Below are 8,882 nucleotides of genomic sequence, written 5' to 3' on the forward strand. Positions count from 1 at the left end.
TTGCTTTTATTTTGTTTTACAATTTTTACAAGTTATATTTGTATATTTGATTATTTAATTTTTTTTTTATTTTTTATTATTATTGGGTAATGGCTAAGATATGTTATAGTGCTTATGTAACTATGTAATGTCACATTTATAATATTTTTAATTAAATTTATAATATTTTTTAACTAGAAAAATAAATAATTTTTTTTTACGGATTTACTTCTGTAAATCCATATCCAATCCATCGACTGCAAATTTTTAAATTTCCAATCCATATCCAATTCATCAATCCACGGATCGGATTTTCACGGATCAGACGGATTGAGCGGATTTGATTGGATTCTGAACACCCCTAATAAATGGGAATCAAAATAAGTTGTTTACTTGACCTACAGGAATCGGAATCGGAATGAGTTAGATTATAATAAATTATTAAAAAGTACTTAATGAATTACTGTCATAATTATTATTTATATTTTAATTATGGTGATTATTTATTCAAAATTTGTTATTATTAATAATTATTGTCAATAATATATTAATAAATTAATAAATTTAAAAAAATTTAATTAATTAATTATTATAATACACTAATTAGTTATAATTATTAATATATTATTGTTAATATATATTAATATATTAATTAATAGTAATAATTATTATAATAGTATATTAACTAATTATTTATAATAATAATAATAATATATGAATTAAGTAAAATAATTATATTAATAATTATTAAAATCGTATATTAATTAATTATAATTATTAATATATTATTGTTAATAATATACTAATATATTAATTACTGTGATTATTTATTCAAAAACTTTAATTATTAATAATTAGTGTTAATAATATATTAATTAATTAATATAATATATATTAATTAATTATAATTATATATTAATTAATTATAATAATATATTAATTAATTATAAATGATGACAAAATGGGCATTTTTAATTTTGGGAAGGGCAAAATAGTCAATCCTGGGAATGGGAGACTCATTCCCACCTCCCCCTTGGGAATGAGTCTCCTGTTCCTCATTCCTAAATTGTGGTGGGCCCCGCGATTCCGATTCCGATTCCGATTCCCAACTCCATTTTACGAAGTAAATACTGTCAATGATTCCGATTTTGGATTCTAATTTGCTAATTCAAGAAGTAAACGCAACAGAAGAGTCATACTTATGCAAACTAATAGACATCAACTTAGGGATGACAAAATCCTCTATGGGTTTGGGGCCCCATGGAGCCCCACCCAAAATGAGGAAATTTTTTAATAATTTTTGGGGAATGAGGTGGGGAGTGGAGGAAAATTAATCCCCAAATTGTTAACGGGGTGGGGTCTGGTATTGCACTCCCCACCCCACCCCACCCCACCCCAATCCCCATTATATATAAATATGTTTTTAATTTTTCTTTAATAATTTTTCTTTTATCAACTATAATGTCAATTAATATTTTTTTTAATTTTTAAGTAATATAAACATAATATGAATAAAAGAAAACCCTACAATATTTTTCAACTTTAAAACATTATTATATTTTCTTTTCTCTTTTAAAGTGCTGCTCTCTTTAAATATTTTTTACTTTTAATATCATTTTAAGATATTGTTTTAAATTTTTAGAGATTTTAAAAAAAATTTAAATACTTTATAATATGGTGATAATTTTATTTTAAGTCTCTAATTTTTAATTTACTGAAATCATATTTTTATATCTACTATAAAATAAGTAAATGGGGAATGGGGTGGGGATGGAGGAATCATTCCCCACGTGGGGATTCTCCATCCCAAACCCACTAAATTTATTAGGGAATGAGGTGGGGAATGGAGATAAATTTTTTTAATGGGATGGGGAATGAGGTAGGCATCCCCACCCCCACCCCGCCCCATTGTTATCCCTAAACTTGAACTTATTTTTATTATCGTTATTTTGTTAATTATTCCAATCCCCAATTATTTGATCAGCAAGTATCAAGAACGGACCAAATTCACTTCTCCATGACTTTCCAAACACTAGAAATTTTGTTATTTGATAAGAACATCATTAATTAGAGTTGATCAAACCGCATTATTTTCATTCATAAAATTCATGCCTATTAGTGTCAAACTTTATTTGTATTACCTAGTGGACATCAACTTTTTTTTTTTAATTTTTTAAATAAAAAAGACCATTTGATTTTAACCCATGCCCTTGGCCTTAGGGAAGCTGACTTCTTTTATAGTCGATATCAGCTTGAACTTTGTTATGTTAATTATTTCAATCCCCGATTATGCAATTTTAAATTATAGCCTAACGGCGGTCTCATCACCACTTGTGTGATTTCCTTTTGCCAATAGGATATGCGGAGAGCTTGATCTCACCCAATAGCAAAATAAACTTCCTAATAAGTGAAGGTATAGTATAAATACTTCACTCCCATATTATTTATTAGCAGGTTGATTACTTTATATGCATCTTTGATTTTAATTTTTTTCCCATAATTGCTACTGTGTTCGAGCTGGTCATGAATTATTTATAAGATTTTTCACGTTGCTTTTAGGTGCATCGGATTTTTCAGGTTTAGTGGAAGAGTAGAGGAAGTCAAATTAAGAAAAAGGATAAAGATCTATAATTAGCTATTTTGCGATGTCTCATAACATATTGATGGTAACATTATTTATACATATGTATATCTAAATAATGGGGTTGGATCAGGAGCCCATTAATAATCATAGATTAGCTAATATAGTTTAAAAAAAATGTACCATAAAGCAATTTCACAAGCACTTGTTAGCCTATGTTGAGCTTTACTATCAATAGTTCATAGTTCATCGGTGCACTGTAGGTTTACTATTTGAAGTAAATGTTATGGTGCGTGCATTCTTCATAAGGCCAACTACTTAATTTAGCATGGAAACTTACAAAATGTAATAGAGAGAGGTAGATAACAGCCAAAAAACACTAAGATTGGAAATCAGGGCTATTAAATACTGTTACAAGCCCTTAGAAAAGACAGTGATCATCCTGGAATGTATATACTGAAAGTAAGAAATATTAATCGTAAAGTTATGTGTCAACAGAACTATTGACTACTTGTCTCTAGCAGAAGGTATATATTTTTAACTTCAGCTCTCTATTTTGTTAAAAGAATTAGGCAAAAGAAGGAAACTTCGATGTCTAAAGTTTGCCACTTGGAATATTTCACTGTCCAAACATTCACTCACTACTTATTTCATCAATGAATTTTGTCTAATTAGATGTTGATAAAGATATGAGAGTAATATAATGCATTTAAGGCTTGACATATATTTTAAATTACTATAACTACCATATTATTAAATTACTATAACTAACATATTATTTTAAAGTTAAGTTGAGGAAAAGAATAAACAAAAAAAATAAATAAATAAAGGTATTCTAAAACTTTGATCTTTTTAAAAGTAGATTTTGATGTAGATAAAATAATTTTTATTTTTTTAAATCACATACTCTAGTTAAAATCAAATTTGTATTTATAAAGCTTGTAAATTTATTTTATTTTTTTAACACTGATATTTGAACACTTTCAACATAAGAAATATGATATTGGTCATGCTACAACATTATTATAGCACATAAAAAGACATTGCCATTTATATTATTGTACTATCGTTTTTGTTACGATAGTATTTTGTTAGTAGTCAAATATTATTTTTTTAAAGTAAAAAAGTAGACAAAATGTAAATCAATCTTTATTCTCTCCTAAAATTCTAATTCCTAGTTACTAAACAAAATTGTTTGAAATCATTAGGCTAAGTGCATGGGTTCTTAAAACTATAGGTGATAGAAGTTACTAACACAAATAAATTTGACGGTCCATTTTATAATTTTTTTAATAATTTTTTATTTACCATTTTACCACCTATATAAAGAGTGCCACGTCGACATATCAATTCATTTGCAAATTATATTAATTTTGTAAAATTCATTTGACTTGCCGGTCGCCCCTGTTCTCTGAATGCTTATGGCGTTATCATCGTTGTTTTTACTTGTGCTAACACTAAACCCTTCTTATTCCCTTTGTCGACTGTCATACCCTAACCTTATTTCCCGTGTCCACACTAAACCACGCTCAATTCAGGCCATCAGATTATCCTGGACCCACATTAATCCAACTGCTCACAATGACCAACAGCTTCTCCATCTCCATTTCAAGCTTCCTCTTCAACTGGCTTCTGCTTCCCCCGTACTCTTTCTTGGATTCAGAGTCCGTATTTGCTCGGCCGGCCCCGCACAGCTCCCTCTCACTCCAATTGTCACCCAACAAGACCAATTGCTTAATCAAGGCACAGAACAAGAAGAGGATGAGAAATTGAAACAAGAATTTGAGAATTGGAAATCGAAAACGTACGCATTGACCGTGCCTTTGAGGGCAATTACCTTCCTTGAGAAATGAGTTTGGTAACGTAATTTGTTCTCTATTTGTGTTCCCTTTGTAGTCATTTCATTTATTAATTTTTTTTTTTTTTTTGCTTTTATTTGCACTTACGAAGTCTCGGGTATATCTACGCAGGAATGATGCAGGAGAAATTGATCCTCGAGGTAAAATATACGCGGCACCATATGGGTGGGGCACAGTGGTGATAGCTTACAAGAAAAGTAAATTTCGAAAGCATAATTTGGCTCCGATTGAGGTAATAATTGTCTTTAAGCTCATTTAGTTTTATATCAAACAAAATCAAGACTGCCTTTCTCTTCAATATTTTTTATGATAATAACTTTAGAAGCAGCTAATTGACGGGTAATCAAGGTATTCCTTAAAGGGTCTACAAACTTAATGATATTATCTTCTGCAAATGGTTCATTAGACTTCTTAGTTTTAGTCAAATGTACACTAAGGACAGCAAGAAGCTATGCCACCGTAGCATGGAAATGATGGCACTCAATAAGTGAGTTGGTAGGATGTGAACCAGAAAAATTAAATAATGTCTCCCTGGCTATGCCAGCTCATAAGTTAGGGTTAATATTAGAGCTTGAGAAACTATAACCTTGAGAAGCTATTGACTGCAAATTAAAATATCCATTAAAATGTTTAGGGAGTTATGAAGGTGGAAGTATCTTCCAATTTCTAAGGCCATATAGTAGACATCATCCAGGATCCTATTAAACTGCAGTTAGCCTCCTGCTTGATGCTAATTTCAAACAATTAATAAATTTGGTCAATGTAACTGGAACTTGCTAACTGACGTCAGATTGCGACTTGAGCACCTTAAAATGGGATAGACTATTAGTAGCACTGAATTCTCCTTGCCTAAGATTGAGGAATTGTTCTAACTACTATCTCCTATTGTCGGTTGATTATTATGTTCTAATTATGTCCATTTTGACCCAAAAAATTACATAATCTTGATCTGCATATTGTCACTGAACAGTGTCAATATCGTTTACCAACTAACTTGAGTTTGATATAACAAACACACGGTGTGTCTCTCATGTCTCACCATGATGGAGAACTTTTCTAATGCATGAAGTAAGTTTCGATATGTGGGTTAGCTTGGAGAAGATATCTCAAAATGAAGAATATGGGGAGTTAATGGGAAGAAACAGTTCAGTAGTTTATAATTCTGTAGTAAAGTTTTGTCTTGAAAATGGTCAAAATTTAAATGAATGAGGACAGGGGGTCTTCATTCTTTTTTCCCTTTTTTATACCAAGATATCTCTCGACCTTTATAAAATCCCCACTGGATATCTGCTTCTAATAATTAAAATAAAAATTCCACCCACAAATAAATACGGACCAATACTGACCAAGCTCTAACAATAAAAAGTAACATCTTTAGTCAAGTAATTTACAGTTCCTGATCATCTTCGTGTGAGACTATCAGTACGTTCCAAAAACATAATAAAACTGGTTTGATCCTGTTTATTGATGTTTAAATGTTGTTCATTGTGACATGCAGAAATGATGAGGTGAAGTTTCTTTGGTCATCAATTAGTAAGATCTTGTTTGAAGTTGTTTTCTGAAATGAACTGCCAAATGGTAGATTTTTTGGGGGCATTTGATGGCTCTTTTTTCCTCATTTTAAACATGTGCCTGCTTGGAACGGGAAGCATTAGGCTGCGGAGTTGTTATATATTTTGACATGCTCTGGTCATTGCACAATTTGTTCACACTGGAAACTAGAATGAGAAATTTGTTCATGCTTTTTTGAGAGATCTGCATTCTATGCACAATAACATGATTAATGAAAATGGATTGTAGGACTGGAAAGATCTGTGGCGGCCTGAGCTCGCAGGAAGAATTTCAATGGTTAATTCTCCCCGAGAGGTTATTGGTTCAGTTTTGAAGTATATGGGAGCATCATACAAAACAATATTGATTTGCAAGTAGCTGGTGGGAAGATTGCTGTTCAGCTGAATCTGGCATTACTGGCAAACCAGGTACTCTTAAAGAAATGATATCTGGCCATTGGATGTTATTGCCTGACAACTGATTTTGTTTGTAAAAGTCTGCTTCTTCATACATATGAATGCATGTGTTAGTGTTTTCTCCTCCTTTTCATACATATGAATGTTAGCGTTGTCTTTTCCTTTTCATACATATTAATACATATGTTGGTGTTCTCTCCTGAGATGGATGCAATAAATGCTTTTGCTCCTAAATTTAGCTGAAGAAATGGCAAGGGATGTGAGATTGTGTCTCATTAAATTGACAAAAACCCAAAACAATGAAAACCCATAATAATGTGGTGTGGGTAAATTGGCACCATTTGGTTCGTTTCCTTAATGAGAATACGCAAGCAATGGAGACTAACAAAATGAAGTGACAACAACAAGTCAGTGTCCTTTGATGGATGCATCTTTAGGCAGAAATAGGTTTGTAATTGACCAAATTTGTCTGGCATGCCAATTTCAAAAAAATTAAATTATGTGGTTATTAGCTGTAATGAAGGGGGATAGTAGGTGCAAACAGGTGGATCCAGGAAAGTTCAACAAAGTTCTGGTATGGCGTAGTGAAATCGGTTTGTGCAATTCAAGAGTCTTTCAGATGAACGATGATGGGTTCTGATTTAAAAATGTTATAAATTTATTGTGCATAGTATTCTAGTAGAATCATCTATAAGTCCTAGTTATTGAAATTGTCTACTTTGTCCGGTTTGAGTTAAGGGCACATGTAATATGAAAAATAGTTGTCGCATCTTTTAGGTTACCTAACATTTGATCAATCCTATTATGAGGGCTTCAAGATGTCTAACAATATGTAGAATGCCCATGCTCCTCCCCATTGTTTATCTTATACAATAATTTGTTTTATATGCTAATATCTTTGTCGATACCGGTAAGGCGGTAACAATATTATAATATCTGCGTTTGTTGGGTTTTACATATGTTTGACTGTTTGAGAGTACACACCATCTGAAGGCATTTGGAATTGGAGATGTATGGGTTGCTGTTGGGTGGAGTAGTGATGTTCTTCCTGCTGTCAAACATATGTCTAATGTTGCAGTTGTTCCCAAGTCTGGTGCTAGCTTATGGGCCGATCTTTGGGTATACCCATGCCTGCCATTCTACTTCGATATTCACATTGTTATCTCCTTCATATTAGCGATCAGTAAACACGATAATGTGACTAATAAGTTCGTATTCTCTTTATAGGCAATCCCTGCTGCCTCAAGACTTGAAACAAAACAAATTGGAGGGCGAGTCAGAGGTCCGTCTCCATTAATCCATCAATGGATAGAATTCTGCTTGCAAACAGCTAGAGCATTGCCTTTCAAGCAAGAGGTTATCCCGGGCACATCTCCCTCTGCCCTCGAAAGTACTCTGGTTAAGTTGCCTGGAGAACTTCTGAAGGGTAAACCAAGTCTGGATACTAACTTAATTGCTGGAGTACCCCCGGCTGAAATTCTGGCCAGATGTGACTTTTTGGAGCCATTATCTGAAGCTACTTTGTCAGATTATGAGTGGCTGGTTGCTAATCTGCAAAAACCTGCTCATGTCTTGATGAAAAGGGTGCAACGTTACTTGTCATCATTAATCCAAAGCTTTCTAGCAAAAGCTACATTGAAAAGTTAACGGCACTGCATACCAGTCATTATAATGCTGTCAGGGAAATTGGGTCAGGGCAATTAGGTCAGAGCATAACTTCATTAGTAAAAGAGGCTTCAGCTGCGTTATATATTACAGGATGTACTGAGATGGCTGAAGTTCTTGAGGTTTTGCGAGAAACGAAAGATGAGTGTTTGTTTGAACAAAGTTGTTGCCAATCTTGCAGAGTTCGAGAAGAAAGATCACGGCGCGAATGCCACCGATTTCTTCATCATTGTAGCCTCCTTAGTTGAAGTTTCCTCATTTGAAGCTGTTTATGCATATGCTGTTTCCCTGCTCAAGTTCAGGAAATTGAAGAAATAACCAGATGTGATATGCTGAAAGAGGGAAGTTTTCTTCCTTGAATGTGGCCTTGTGATTTGTCTTGAAGGAATAGGATGATCACCGGCAAGAACCCTATCAAGATAGATTTTATGATGTTAACATATTATTAAGCATTTTTTTACATCAGCAATGATCCTTTCATAGCATGAAAGTGTTTAAATTTAACTGAATGATCTTTGATTAATCAATTATGAGTTTTAATCGAGTAAAAACTAAATACAATAATTGTTAACAAATACTGAAATTGGGTAAATATGATCTTGATATTGAAGAATTTGAAATCACAACCCACACAGGAAATCACCCTTAGCGTGGGGATGGAGATGTTTGCTGCAGCGATATTGAATATGTGCAAGGTGTTGTCTACTGCTTTTTGGTTTATGGTGCGACTTGGGATTTCAAGGTTGCCCTGAAACAATGGAGAATATTAACATACCCTCCAATGAATGAAAACGGCTGGACTAATTCTGATTACCTAATTGACTCAGGGTC

At 32.7% G+C, this 8,882-nt stretch overlaps 1 pseudogene; it reads left to right on the forward strand.

Annotated features, from left to right (window-relative positions):
• The first annotated feature begins 3,936 nt into the window (after positions 1-3,936).
• LOC107175538 (uncharacterized) lies at positions 3,937-8,555 on the forward strand (annotated as a pseudogene).
• Positions 8,556-8,882: the final 327 nt, after the last annotated feature.

Source organism: Citrus sinensis, chromosome 7, assembly GCF_022201045.2.
Source record: "Citrus sinensis cultivar Valencia sweet orange chromosome 7, DVS_A1.0, whole genome shotgun sequence".
NCBI classification, from domain to species: Eukaryota; Viridiplantae; Streptophyta; class Magnoliopsida; order Sapindales; family Rutaceae; genus Citrus; species Citrus sinensis.